Here is a 13,887-nt window from a genome sequence, read left to right as displayed (position 1 = left end):
GAGTCCGGTGGGGACTTGGAGAATTTTTGTGTCTAGTTAAAGGATTGTAAATGCACCAATCAGCACTCTGTAAAATGGACCAATCAGTACTCTGTAAAATGGACCAATCAACGTTCTGTAAAATGAACCAATCAGCGCTCTGTAAAGTGGACCAATCAGCGCTCTGTAAAATGGACCAATCAGCAGGATGTGAGCAGGGACAAAGGAATACAAGCTGGCCATTCCAGCCAGCAGCAGCAACCGGGTCTAGTGCCCTTCGAAGTTGTGGAAGCGTGGTTCTTTTGGGTTTTCGCAGAACGTCTTGTTGGTGCTCACTCTTTGGGTCCGCCATACCTTTATGAGCTGTAATACTCATTGACGAGGGTCTGCGGCTTCATTCCTGAAGTCAGCGAGACCACGAACCCACCGGAGGAACAGATAACTCCGGACAGGCCACCTTTGAGAGCTGTTAACACTCGCTGCGAAGGTCTGCGGCTTCACTCCTGACAGGTCAGGGAGACCACGAACCTACTGGAAGGAAGAAACTCGGGACACATTTGAACGTGTGGAGGAACAAATTCCGGACACACCATCTTTAACTCTCACCGGGAGGGTCGGCGGCTTCATTCTTGGTCAGTGAGATCCAGAACCCCCCGGGAGGAATAAATTCCAGACGCAATAGCATATCTGTTCTGTTGCGTCTCACATCTGAGTTAGCATAATGCCTCCCGGATTCATTCATGTTGTACCCTGAGCCAGAATTTCATTCCTTCTTAAAACCAAATACTGATCTGTTGTATGGATATACTACATCTTGTTTATCAGTTGCTTTTCTTAACCATTAGGATGGTCTTCATTTGGATACGATACAATCATGGACATTCCTTTGGCTTTCAAAGGAATTAATGAAATTTGTATGGGTAAAGCCACATATGTATTTCTAGCAATACATTTTAAATTTAAAGAGGTTTATATTGGTATTGAGAAAGCACTGCAACTAACAGCAGAGGTTTTGGGGTGACTTTTTTGCTGTTGAAAACACAAATACTAATGTCTTGAGAGCATATGATTGTAGAATCCTTTTTGAATCCCTACATTTTCTCATTTTCATTCTTGCTTTGGTACTGAACTGCAGCTAGAATATGCAAGCCCTGCTGATTTGCCGTGGGCCCCGCTATGGTGGCCAAACATGATGGAGAAAAGAGATGGGCCTGAGAAGGGGGAGCCCTTAGCAGGATCATTCTTGTGTATCAGGTCTGCCCTGCTGGTTGCCCTCATTTCATCCTTCCCCTTCTTTTCTTTTTTGGTTCCATTAATGTATCGTCTCCAGGTTCTTGGGAAAAGGATTCGCCCAGGCCAGGTATTGGGTGTTCTTTCATCCTTTCAAGATACCATTTCATGTTTATTTTTATTTTTTTTGAGACAGCCCTTCGCTCTGTCACCTATCCTGGAGTGCAGTGGGGCAATCATAGCTCACTGCAGCCTCGACTTCCCAGGTTCCAATAGTCTTCCCACCTCAGACTCCCAAGTAGCTGGGACCACAGGTATGCACCACGCCTGGCTCATTTTTGTATCTTTGGTAGAGACAGGGTTTCACCATGTTGCCCAGGCTCATCTCAGACTCCTGAGCTGAAGTAATCCGCAGCACCTCGGCCTACCAAAACGTTAGGATTACAAGCGTGAGCCGTTATGCCCAGCGCATTTTGTGTTTAAAGAGAGATCAGATGAGAACAGCTTTGGCCTTTATTCTTGTGTGTGTGTGTGTGTGTGTGTGTGTGTGTATATACTTTTCACCAAAAAAAAAAAAAAAGTTTCCAGAATGTTTTGGCTTTTCTTCATTTCCTTATTTTTGGGGGACAGTTTTAGCCTTTGCACAATTACCAGGCAAACCTCATTATACACAAGAGGGATCATCCCAGGGGAGGGCAGAACTGGCTCTGGAGCCACTGCTGTGGCTCCTCCTTTGCAGAACTTTCTGCAGCCTACTTCTCAGGTGGGCTCGTTTCTGTGAGATCATTTAAATCATTCTGTTTGCGTGTCTGAGTGACAGTGACCCCGTTTATCATTACTGTTTCATTACTGAAACTTGCCCTTGTTTGCACAGACGTGCTTACAAATTTACTCATCGTGGCTCACCATATTGAGAAACAGATTTCGTGTCATAATAGAGTGCAGAAGGACGTCCTTAGGGTTTCGGAACCTAAGTGGCAAACAGCTGTTATCTCTTACTCACCTTCCTCTTATTTTTAAAACTGCTTTTCATTGCTATCACAATCTCCTCTTCCTGGCAGGCTTCCTTTGCTTCAGGTTTCCCCTAACTGAGCAAGCCAAGAAGTCAGAAAAGCATTTCTCTCCTATTTTCTAATATCTAAATCTTACCCATTTTCAAGATTCAGGTCAATTGTAATTGAGGAAGCCTTCTTGGATCCTTTCTTTTCCTCCTGACGAATTTACGGTTTTCCACTTTGTGGCATAGACTGAGGTGTATTTCATCTTTCCTGCAAAGTCAATAGGCAGAAAGGGTGCAAGTGGGTTCTTCCCCCAGGCCGTCAGCTGGTGTGTCCCTGGTATGCCTTTGGGAGAGAGAGCATGGGGAAAGAGAGGATGCTTTTTCTTCTGTTAACGTGCTAATAAAAACTATTTTCATTACTGATTGAAATGCAAGGGTTATTTAAATGACATTTTGTCTCAAAGTAGTATAATGATTACATGAAAAAAATTCTGTAGAACTTTTCATGTCATTAATTCAGGTATGGAGAACTGCTATTTTTTCTTCTGTATGTAAACTACACAGATGAAACCTAATTTTATTTAATTTCATCTAACTTAGAAGGCATCAAATTTCATTATGTATTTTAACATTTTTATATAATTACAAAATATGTTTTAATATAGGATTACTCAGAAAAAAGAAAAAAAAAGGCTGGGCGTGGTGTCTCACGCCTGTAATCCCAGAACTTTGGGAGGCCAAGGTGGGAGGATTGCTTGAGGCCAGGAGTTCGAGACCAGCCTGGCCAACATGGTGAAACCCCGTCTCTACTAAAAATACAAAAATTAGCCAGATTGGTGGCGTGTGCCTGTAATCTCCTGGGAGATTGCGCGACTGCACTCCAGCCTGGGCGACAGAGCAAGACTCCGTCTCAAAATAAAATATATATATGTATGATTAAATAGTGGCTGAAATTGTAAAAAGAAACCAGAATGAAGGAAAGGAAATTCCTGTACCCATTCTGCTTAATCAAGACTTTAGGACAAGCTTGTCATCCCACAGCCCAGGATGGCTTTGAGTTCTGTCCTACATACATGTGTAAACTTTCTTAAAACATTATGAGATTTTTTTTGTGATTTTTTTTTTTTTTTTAACTCATCAGCTATTGTTAGTGTTGGTGAATTTTATGTGTGGCCAAAAACAATTCTTTTTCCAGGGAATAAGGCCCAGGGAATCTAAAAGATTGGACACCCCTGCTTTAGAATATTGATTTGTATCAGTTATATATAAAAACCGATTACCATCTTTATAGATCTTAATTTTATCACTACCTGTAAGGCTTTTTTAAAATGTAGTTCTTATTTTAATCAGAGTTATAAATGCACGTGATTTAAAAAAGAAGATATTTCCACAAGCGTGTCAAGAGCTATGAAGGGTCTGAGATTTTACCCTACTTGAAAGCTAACAAGCCTGTTACAATTTTCATGGATCCTGGCAAAAGACACAGACTTCTGGGCCAGAGGTGAAGTGCCATTTATGACCTGTATTAAGCAGTCGCAGAGGATCAGCATTTTTCCTACAGGTTGCTAGAGCCTTACTTCCCACAGAGCAGTATGAAGAGGGCCAAGTGATAACTACAAACAGTGGGTTGCATTATGGGAAAGAAATCCTGAGCTTAGAGAAACCAAATCTTTTATAGTGGGCAGTAAGCATGCTGTGCTTTGCCCCAGGTGACATCGTCTTTATTATGTTGTCAGTAAGAAGGTTTGCCCTTTGCTAGGGAGGGAAACACCATTTCTCTCTAGGCTGTTTGCTATAAAAATAGCCTTGAAAAAATTATCTGGAACAAAAAGACAGTACCTCACTTGCAAGATGTACAGAAATGCAAGGCACTCACAGAGAATTGCCTCCCAACAAAGAGTTGTACTTATGAAAAACAGCATGCTTCTCCCAATGGCCCCCCAAATTTCCTGCTCCCTAGAACTCCGTTGTCCAATAGAAATATAATGTGAGAAATAAAATTTTCTAGTAGCAGCATTAAATAAAAAGAACCAGGGCTGAGCACGGTGGCTCACGCCTTTAATCCCAGCAATTTGGGAGGCCGAGGCGGGCGGATCACAAGGTCGGGAGATCGAGACCATCCTGGCTAACACAGTGAAACCCCATCTCTACTAAAAATACCAAAAAAATTAGCTGGACGTGGTGGCAGGCGCCTGTAGTCCCAGCTACTCGGGAGGCTGAGGCAGGAGAATGGCGTGAACCCGGGAGGCGGAGCTTGCAGTGCGCTGAGGACAGTGCATTCCAGCCTGGGGCAACAGAGTGAGACTTTGTCTCAAAAAACAAAAAAAAAAAACAGGTACAAAATTTTTTTTTTTTTTTCCTTTTGAAACAGGGTCTTGCTCTCTTACCCAGGCTGGAGTGCAGTGGTGTGATCTTGGCTCATTGCAGCCTTGATTTCGTGGGTTTAGATGATCCTCCCACCTCAGCCTCCCGGGTAGCTGAGACTACAGGCGTGCGCCACCACACTGGGCTAATTTTTTTTTTTTTTTGTAGAGATGGTGGCCTCACTGTTGACCAGGCTGGTCTCGAACTCCTGGACTCAAGTGGTCCTCCTGCCTCAGCTTCCCAAGGTACTGGGATTACAGGTGTGAGCCACTGCACCTGGCCAAATTAACAGTATATTATCTTTGGTATATCAGAATTTTATAATGTTAGTTTGTAAACAATATAAAATTATTAGTGAAATATTGAAATGATACATGTGTCTAATATTTCTGTTACGATGTAATAATAGTATCTTACATGATGTGGTGGTTAAAGTGAAATATAGTCCTACCAAAACAGTAATGTGTTTAAGGGAAAGATTTTATACTGCTTCAAGTTTTAAAATGTAATTAATTAAAATAAAAATTATTTGTTGAGACTAGCCTCATTTCAAGTGCTCAATAGTTGCATGTGACTACTGGCTAACATTCTCTGCTGCATAGCCCTGAAGATAACCATTTTCAACTTTTTACAGATTTCTTTAGTTGGGTATTTTCGTATCTCTAAATAATAATGCTTACACGGTTTCTAAATTATTCAGCTTTAAGTTCTTTCTACTATTAAAGAGGTTTTGTTGTTGTTGTTGTTGTTGTTTGTTTTAATAGAGACAGGGTCTTTCTCTGTCACCCAGTCTAGAGTGCAGTGGTGCAATTGTAGCTCACCGTAGCCTCGAACTCCTGTGCTCATGTGATCCTCCCATCTCAGCCTTCTGAGTAGCTGGGTCTACAGGCATGCACCACCACACCCAGCTAATTTTTGAATTTTTCTTGTTTTTGTAGAGATGGTATCTCACCATTTTGCTTAGGCTAGTCTCAAACTCTTGGGCTCAAATGATCCTCCAACCTCAGCCTCCCAAAGTGCTGGGATAACAGACACGAGCCACCCCACCTGACCATTAAGGAGAGTTTAATCCTCTTTCAACCAAAACCCTCCACCACACTTGGATTCATTTCCTGGCTGTCTCTCATCCCCAAAGTCAACGATTCTGAAAAACTTTTTGTCGTGTGTATGTATTTTGAAATATGACATGGGGTCTTGCTATGTTGATTCAGGTTGTTCCAGGCTGATCTGGAACTCCTGGGCTGAAGTGATCTTCCCACCTCAACCTTGCAAGTAGCTGGGATCGTAAGTGTGTGCCACCATGCCTGGCCTGAAAACTTTTTTATTTCAGCACTGTTTATACTCAAAAAAATCACTGAGGATCACAAAGAGCTTTTGTTTATGTGGGTTATATCTATTGGTATGTATTCTATTAGAAAGTAAAACTGAAGCTGGACATAGTGGCTCATGCCTGTAATCCTAGCACTTTGGGAGGCCAACGCAGGAGGATTGCTTGAGGCCAGGAATTCAAGACCAAGTTTGAGACCAGCTTGGGCATCATAGTGAGACCCTATCTCTACCAAAAAAAAAAAAAAAAAAAAAAGAGACACCGGTCGGGTGCACCTGTGGTTGCAGCTACTTGAGAGGCTAAGGTGGAAGGATCACCTGAACCCAGGAGTGTGAGGCTGCAGTGAGCCAAGATCATGACATTGTACTACAGACTGGGTGACAGAGTGAGACCCTGTCTTAAAAAAAAAAAAAGAAACAAAAATCTTAAGTATTACTTCTGTGAAAATAACAATAAGCCCTTTATTTTAACATAAGTAATTTCTTGTGAAAATCTTTTTAGAAAAGTTAGAAGAATAACAGTGTTTTTGTATTTTTGCACATCTCTTTTACTGTTTGGCTTAATAGAAAATACCTGAATTATGATACTTCTGCACTTACTCTGTTGAGAACAAACACATGTAGCCCCTGGAAAACTGCACTGTATATAATAGAGGGAGTGAAAAGGGTGCAGAATGGCCTAGTATTATTATGAAAATAGTTTTGAGACGCTCTGTATATTGTCGTGCTTTTTGTTTGACCACAACTCAATGTTTGTATTATTATAACCATGTATAAACTGAGCCTAGCATACCATGATTGCTTTTTTTTGTTGTTGTTGTTTGAGATAAGAGTCTCACTCTGTTGCCCAGGCTGGAGTGCGGTGGCACCATTTTGGCTCACTGCAACCTCTGGCTCCCAGATTCAAGTGATTCTCCTGCCTCAGTCTCCTGAGTAGCTGGGACTACAGACGCGCGCCACCACACCCGGCTAATTTTTGTGTTTTTAGTAAAGATGGGGTTTCACCGTGTTGGCCAGGCTGGTCTCGAACTCCTGATCTCATGATCCGCCCACCTCAGTCTCCCAAAGTGCTGGGATTACTGGCATGAGCCACCACGCCCGACCATGATTTCTTTTATTGTACGTACTTGTTGGCATATTTTACTCACTTGTACTCAATGGCATTTTTTCATATTGTTTGTTCATTATATGCACTTCTACGTTTTTTGGAGATGGAGTCTCACTCCGTCACCCAGGCTGGAGTGCAGTGGTGCTATCTCAGCTAACTGCAACCTCCACCTCCCAGGTTCAAGCGATTGTCCTGCGTCAGCCTCCCAAGCACCTGGGATTATAGGTGCATGCCACCACACTCAGCTAAGTTTTTGTGTTTTTAGTAGAGACAGGGTTTTGCCGTGTTGGCCAGCCTGGCCTTGAACTCCTGACCTCAAGTGATCAGCTTGCCTCGGCCTCCCAAAGTGCTGGGATTACAGGTGTGAGCTACCGCACCTGGCCTGCATTTTACTTATTTAATTCTGAACTCTACCTTAGTTAACAAAGTCTCCTCTAAATCCATTAATTTACAGCAGGGGTTCTCTGTTTCATCTCAGATATTTTCTGGAGCTGTTCACTTGCTTTAATTAAGGACTGGTTTCTTCCTAGTACTCCCACGCAACCATCATCTTGGGCTCTCCCTTTGTAATCTTAGGATTTCTGTTGCCTCATTTATATTGGGTCCCTTGATTACTGGATCCTGTCTCTTCCTTTTTTTTTTTTTTTTTTTTTGAGACAAAGTCTCACTCTGCTGTCACCCAGACTGAAGTGCAGTGGCTCAATCTCGCTCACTGCAACCTCCGCCTCCCAGGTTCAAGTGATTCTCCTGCCTCAGCCTCCCAAGTAGCTGAGATTACAGACGCGCGCCACATCTGGGTAATGTTTGTATTTTCAGTAGAGATGAGGTTTCGCCATGTTGGCCAGGCTGGCCTCGAACTCCAGACCTCAAGTGATCTGCCTGCCTCAACCTCCCAAAGTGCTGGGATTATAGGCGTGAGCCGCTATGCCTGGCTGGATCGTGTCTTTTTCTTCATGGACAGTAGAGCACAAACTTGGGGGCCAGATTATGTGGATTTGAAGCCTAGCTCTTCTGCTTACTAGCCATGTGATGCTGGAAGAGCTATTTAACCTCTTTATGCCTCAGTTTCCTCATCTGAAAAATAATACTTTCTATGTAGCATTCTCCTGAAGATTCTATGTGTTAATACAGGTAAGTTATTTAGAAGAGTTCCAGAGTGTATTAAGCACTCCAGGTTAGTGATGTTAATGCTCTTACAGTTGCTGCTGAATTTCATCTTTTAGTGGCATGCTTCTCATAGTAACCTGCTGAGAAAGGTGCATGTGACTTTGCTGGTATAAAAATGCCTTTCTGTTACATCACATTCTACCAATAGCTTGGCTGGTTACTTAGAATTCCAAATTGAAAATAGTTTTCCTTCAGAATTTGGAAAGCATTGCTCTATTTTAGTCTACCCTTCAGCAGAAGGTGGGCTGTAAATTGCACGGTGTCAGCTTTCCCTATAGTCCGCTTTAGGATTCAGCTTTCTGAGATCTCACTCTTTTGCCCAGGCTGGAGTGCAGTGGGCAGTTATCATTCACTACCTCTAACTTTCAAATTTTTGATGCTGCTACTTCAGTTATATTCTTTGTGTTTGAGGGACTTAGGCTTTTTTGAAAAATTGCTTATTATCATTTTAAACAGAGTATGCTTTTAGATATCTTCAGTCCCTGCAAGTGTGGGGAAATAGAAACAGAACTCTTCTCTGGCAGTCAGAAGAAAGAATAGGGCTGGGTGAGGTGGCTCATGCCTATAATCCCAGTGCTTTGGAAGGCAGAGGTGGGTGGATCACTTGAGGTCAGGGGTTCGAGACCAGCCTGGCCACAATGGTGAGACCCTCATCTCTACTAAAAACAAAAATTAAAAAAAAAAAAAGACAGTAGATCTAAATTTTTAGCAGAAGAACTTGGCTGGTTCCTCATGGCCAGCCACAGTTAGGGTCTCAGCTGTTTGTTCAGTGTGAGACCACAGAGGAACTAAGCAGCTCATTGCAGGGAGTCACAGACAGCAGTCAGGTGTCAGCGACTACCCTCCAAGCAGGGCAAGGGAGTGGTGGGGACACAGACCAAATACCCTGAGATGAGATGAGGCTATAAAAGTGCAATTGGCCGGAAAGAACTCCACCCTGAATGGCAAGGCCTTTGCCTTGTAATCTTATCTGCTTCCTGCTCCTTCCCTTGACCTGCCTTGGGTGGCATTTGGGCTCCCTCACTTGGGTCACCGTCCTTCGAGATAACTGGCATGGCTTTGACATCAAACACAGTAGTTGGTATTTTGCTCCAGTCACAGCAGCCTCTGGGACACACAACAATAGTCCTTGGGGAGTCAGTGAAATTGAAAAGTACTCACTGGGACTAGAAGCCAAATGAACTTAGACCATGCTTTCTGCTGCTGAAGGGCAGTAGGTTGGTGACCCAGGTTTATCCATCAGCGGTTTGCTTATGCATAGATGTGTGCATATGCTTACGTGCATATGTAGGCAGGAGCCACCACGCCCGGCCAGTTTTGTCCTCTTGAAGATGTCTCTGCCAGGGCCTTCTGACTGGTTCCAGTCTGCTGTGGTTGTCTGTTGGCTTATTATATGGCCAAGATGTTCCTTGACCTGGGGATTCCCTTTTCTTTCTTCTTCGGTTAGATCTCCTTTCTGATTCTTACTAACGTCCTCTCCTTTCTTGGTTAATAATACATATATATATTTGAGACAGGGTCTCACTCCTGTTGCCCAGGTTGGAGTGCAGTGGCACGATCATGGCTTACTGCAGCCTTGACCTCCTGGGTGGGAGGCCACCTCAGCCCCCTGAGTAGCTGGGACCACAGGTGCACACCACCACATGCAGATAATTTCATATTTTTTGTAGAGACAGGGTCTCTCCATGTTGCCCAGGCTGGTCTTGAACTCCTGGGCTCGGGCGATCCACCCACCTCCACCTCCCAAAGTGCTAGGATCAGAGGCATGAGCCATGGCACCTGGCTAATAATTATTGAATATAACTCATTCTCCAGTAGCTTTCTGAGGAAAGGTACTTAAAAGTATATATTTTGATACCTTGCCTGTCTTAATATGTGTTTATTTACCCTTACTTTTTTTTTTTTTTTTTTTTTTTGAGATGGAGTCTCACTATGTCCCTTAGGCTGGAGTGCAGTGGCACAATCTTGCCTCACTGCAAACCTCTGCATCCCAGGTTCAAGTGATTCTCCTGCCTCAGCTTCCCAAGTATCTGGGATTACAGGTGTGTGCCACCATGCCTGGCTAATTCTTTTTGTATTTTTAGTAGAAATGGGGTTTCACCATCTTGGCTAGGCTGGTCTCGAGCTCCTCACCTCAAGTAATCCACCGGCGTCTGCCTCCCAAAATGCTTTCCTCTCTGTCGACCCTTGACTCAGCCTGGAAGTACAGGAAAAGTGGAAGCTGGTTCCAGGCAAACCACTGCTCCCAACTCTGAAGATCAAAGATTGTTAGAGAGCCCTTTCCCAGAAAACCTGACACCCGTATCTTTAGTCTGGCGGCCGCGGTAGTCACTTTTAACTGGCCAACAGGTGCCCGGTATTTAGCCCCCGAATTCTAAGGAAAAATAGGACAGAATAGCAAGCGAAAGGGATCCAGTGGTATTCACCACTTGGTGATGGTCCCTTCATGGTCACCAAGATGTGTCCAGAGTTGGTTCCTTCTGGTGGGTTCTTGGTCTTGCTGACTTCAAGAATGAAGCCGCAGACCTTCGTGGTGAGTGTTACAGCTCTTAAAGATAGTGTGTCTGGAGTTTGTTCCTTCAGCTGTGTCCAGAGTTTCTTCTTTCCAGTGGGTTCATGGTCTCACTGACTTCATGAGTGAAGCCGTGGACCTTTGCAGTGAGTGTTACAGCTCTTAAAGGTGGTGCAGACCCAAAGAGTGAGCAACAGCAATATTTATTGTGAAGAGTGAAAGAACAAAGCTTCCACAGCATGGAAGGGGACCAGAACAGGTTGCTGCTGCTGATTTGGGTGGGTGGCCAGCTTTTATTCCCTTATTTGGCCCTGCCTATGTCCTGCTGAGTGGTCCATTTTACAGAATGCTGATTGGTCCATTTTACACAGTGCTGATTGGTCCATTTTTACAGAAGGCTGATTGGTGCATTTACAATCCTCTAGCTAGACACAGAGCACTGATTGGTGCATTTATAATCCTCGACCCAGGAAGTCCTGCTGACTTCACCTGTCAATAAGGCCTCTTAAATTCAAGAGGGAGGGAATTTGACTACTTCTTGGTTGGGGAGTGGCAAGGTCATATAGCAGAAGAAAATGTTGGGTGAAAATGTTGGCCTGGCTGTCTTCAGAAAATATATTGTACCTTGTTAATTTTTTTAACATGTTTTTAACTTTATATCCTGAGGATGTTAGTGGTAGTTTTCTATATCCTGAGGATGTTAGTGGTAGTTTTCTTCTCTCTGAACAGTCTGTTTCCTTTGACCATTTGGGGAACTCCCAATTTAAGCAAGATATTTAAGCCTTCTTTCTCTTGGCCTGGTTGGATTCCCCAGTAAAAAAAAAAAAAAAAAAAAAAATCCTGCCCTGGGCTGACAATCAAAGTTCTGGTAACTACTAGGGATAAGCAAGCTGGAAATGGAGAAGGATATTCACTGTGCCTGGGTCCCACTGTTTTCTGGATGGGAACTGCTTTCCATTAAGCCTGGTGTGCCCTGGAAGGGAGAGCCTCTGCAGAGACTACATCTTGAGTGGGTCTTTGCCAAGTTTGAGGTAGAAACCCAGCTACTTTGTAAACAGCTACTAGTGGATACTTTAAACAAAACAAAAAAACAAAAAACAAAGCAACACTACTCCTCCCTCACTCCCGCAGCCCGGCTTCAGAGGGATCTGTGCAACCAGCACCAGTTCCTGCACCCTTTGAAGGTCCTGCAGTGTAAATAGAGCTGGTCTGTTCTTTCCCGCCTGTCAGCCTGGGATTTGTGCATCTGCTTTTTCAGTTTCCTCTCATCCATCTGCTTTTCCAGTTTGATTCCTGCCTCCTGTCTCCCTCTCCCTGAAGTCATTTTGTCTGTCTTCCCACTCCATTAAGCACTCAGTGGCACCCTTTCTATATGGCGGTGCTTACTCTCTTTGTGTTGGAACACTTCTAGTGACCATATCATCACCTTAGGGGCACACAATGCCTATCTTCTTGTTCCCTTCCTTGACTAGCTTTTCTTCTTATTGACTGTATAACAGGTCAGTATTTATTTTCAATATTCTTAGAATTTAGTATTCTTGTACTTCTTGGTCTTAAAAGTCACGTACCAAGAACCATTGCTTTCAGGTACTGGCTTTCCTCTGTTCCTACTCACAGTGGAATTACTTCATTTTGCATTTCTTCTTAGGTTATGTGTTCCACTTAAAATTATATAGGGTGGTGTCCATAAGGAAATCTCCTCTTCCAGGAAAGGACCAGTGTGCAATGAGGGACCTTCTTCAGGACATGCCCCAGGACAGTTGTTGAGTTGTGTAGGCCTTGAGCAAGTGAGGCTTAGTGTGGTTTGGGACTTGCGTTTTTCGTACTTTCCCAGAATTTGTGAGCTTTTGTCATTTAGAATGTTTCTTACTCTTCTGTAGTTGCCCTCACTGGCATATCCCACCAGATACTCTTCAGTGAGTATACTTCCTGAGTGAAATATAAAGGTGAAGGAACATTGGGCTGAGCAGTATTAACTACCCATGGCCACATTTTTGTTACTTAATTATTTTGTTATTCATTCCTTGTGTGGGTGTGCTTAAACTAAGTAATTTTTGGTGACTAAAATTGCATTAAAATAGTATAGCATGTGCATATTTTTACTTCCCTTTAAACTTCTCTTCTTCTTGGAAATCTCTTTGGCTATGAAATCTCATTTTCCTTTCACCCTTCTGATTCTTAACCGAGTTTTACTTAAGAAAACGTTCTATGTCTTGAACTTAGGTTGGTTAATTACAATTCCCCTTAATGATTTGACTTTTCTGTTCACCCTGATGATAAATAGACAAAAATCAAAAGCATTATTAATAAAATAATGCTTTCTCACATATTTACCTTCTTTATAGACACTGTTTTCTCACATATTTACCTCCTTTATAGATATCCATCTTATTAAAACCCAAAACTAGTGATTTTACGTTGTAAAAAGTATTTTTCAAAGCATGTTGGCTGTTTAGGATGTAGACGACAGTGGTAAAGACCTATGCTTTTTTGAGGTGAGATCCAAGTGTTTGGTTCTGAACTTTGTATTTTCCATATGGATTTTGGGGTGACCCTTTCATGTGCCCACATTCTGTAAAATCCTGTTTAAGATGATTCTAGTTCTCCTGTTTAAAAAAAAAAAACCTGAAACTCAGTGGTGTCACAATTTGTAACTTAAAATGTGTTTACTATGGGGAACTTTATTGTTATTATTCTAGTAATAGCTTTATTGAGATATTCACATACCATAATGTTTACCCTTTTAAAGTATGCAATATGTTCACAAAGTTCTACATCAATCTCCACTATCTACTTAGAGAACTTTCAAAGGAAACCTTTGTACCTACCAGCAGTCATTGCCATTCCCCCATGTCCCCAGCCCCTGGCAGACACTCATCTACTTTCTGTCTATATGGATTTGCTTTTTCTGGACACTTAATATAAACAGAATTATATAGTAAATGAGTGTTACTTAGCCTAATGTTTTCTAGGTTCTTCATCTACATTGTATGGAACATGTGTGAGACCTTCATTTCTTATTATACCCATATAATATCCCATTTTATGGATATGCCACATTTTTATCAGTTCTTCAGTTCACGGTGATTTGGCTTGCTTCCACTATTTTAGTTAGTAATAATGCCATTATGAACATTTGTATACAAGTTTTTGCATGAAAATATGTTTTCATTTCTCTTGGGTATATACCTAATAGTGGAA

General features: G+C 42.5%; 1 protein-coding gene across 5 annotated transcripts in view; it reads left to right on the top strand.

The window, feature by feature from the left end:
- GCNT1 (glucosaminyl (N-acetyl) transferase 1) overlaps positions 1-13,887 on the top strand; it is a 40,502-nt gene that overhangs the window by 20,341 nt on the left and 6,274 nt on the right. The window contains exon 1 of one of the 5 annotated variants that reach the window (XM_009188954.4): positions 106-611. The exons of 3 other annotated variants lie outside the window; for them this stretch is intronic. The gene's annotated coding sequence lies outside the window, so the exon portion shown is untranslated. Of the gene's footprint in view, positions 1-105; positions 612-4,781; positions 4,819-13,887 lie in introns of those variants that run through there. One more of the 5 variants, XM_009188955.4, reaches the window with a different exon arrangement.

This window comes from Papio anubis, chromosome 13 (genome assembly GCF_008728515.1).
Source record: "Papio anubis isolate 15944 chromosome 13, Panubis1.0, whole genome shotgun sequence".
NCBI classification, from domain to species: Eukaryota; Metazoa; Chordata; class Mammalia; order Primates; family Cercopithecidae; genus Papio; species Papio anubis.
Note: the sequence above shows the minus strand (reverse complement) of the source record. Positions and strands in the feature narration are given on the sequence as shown.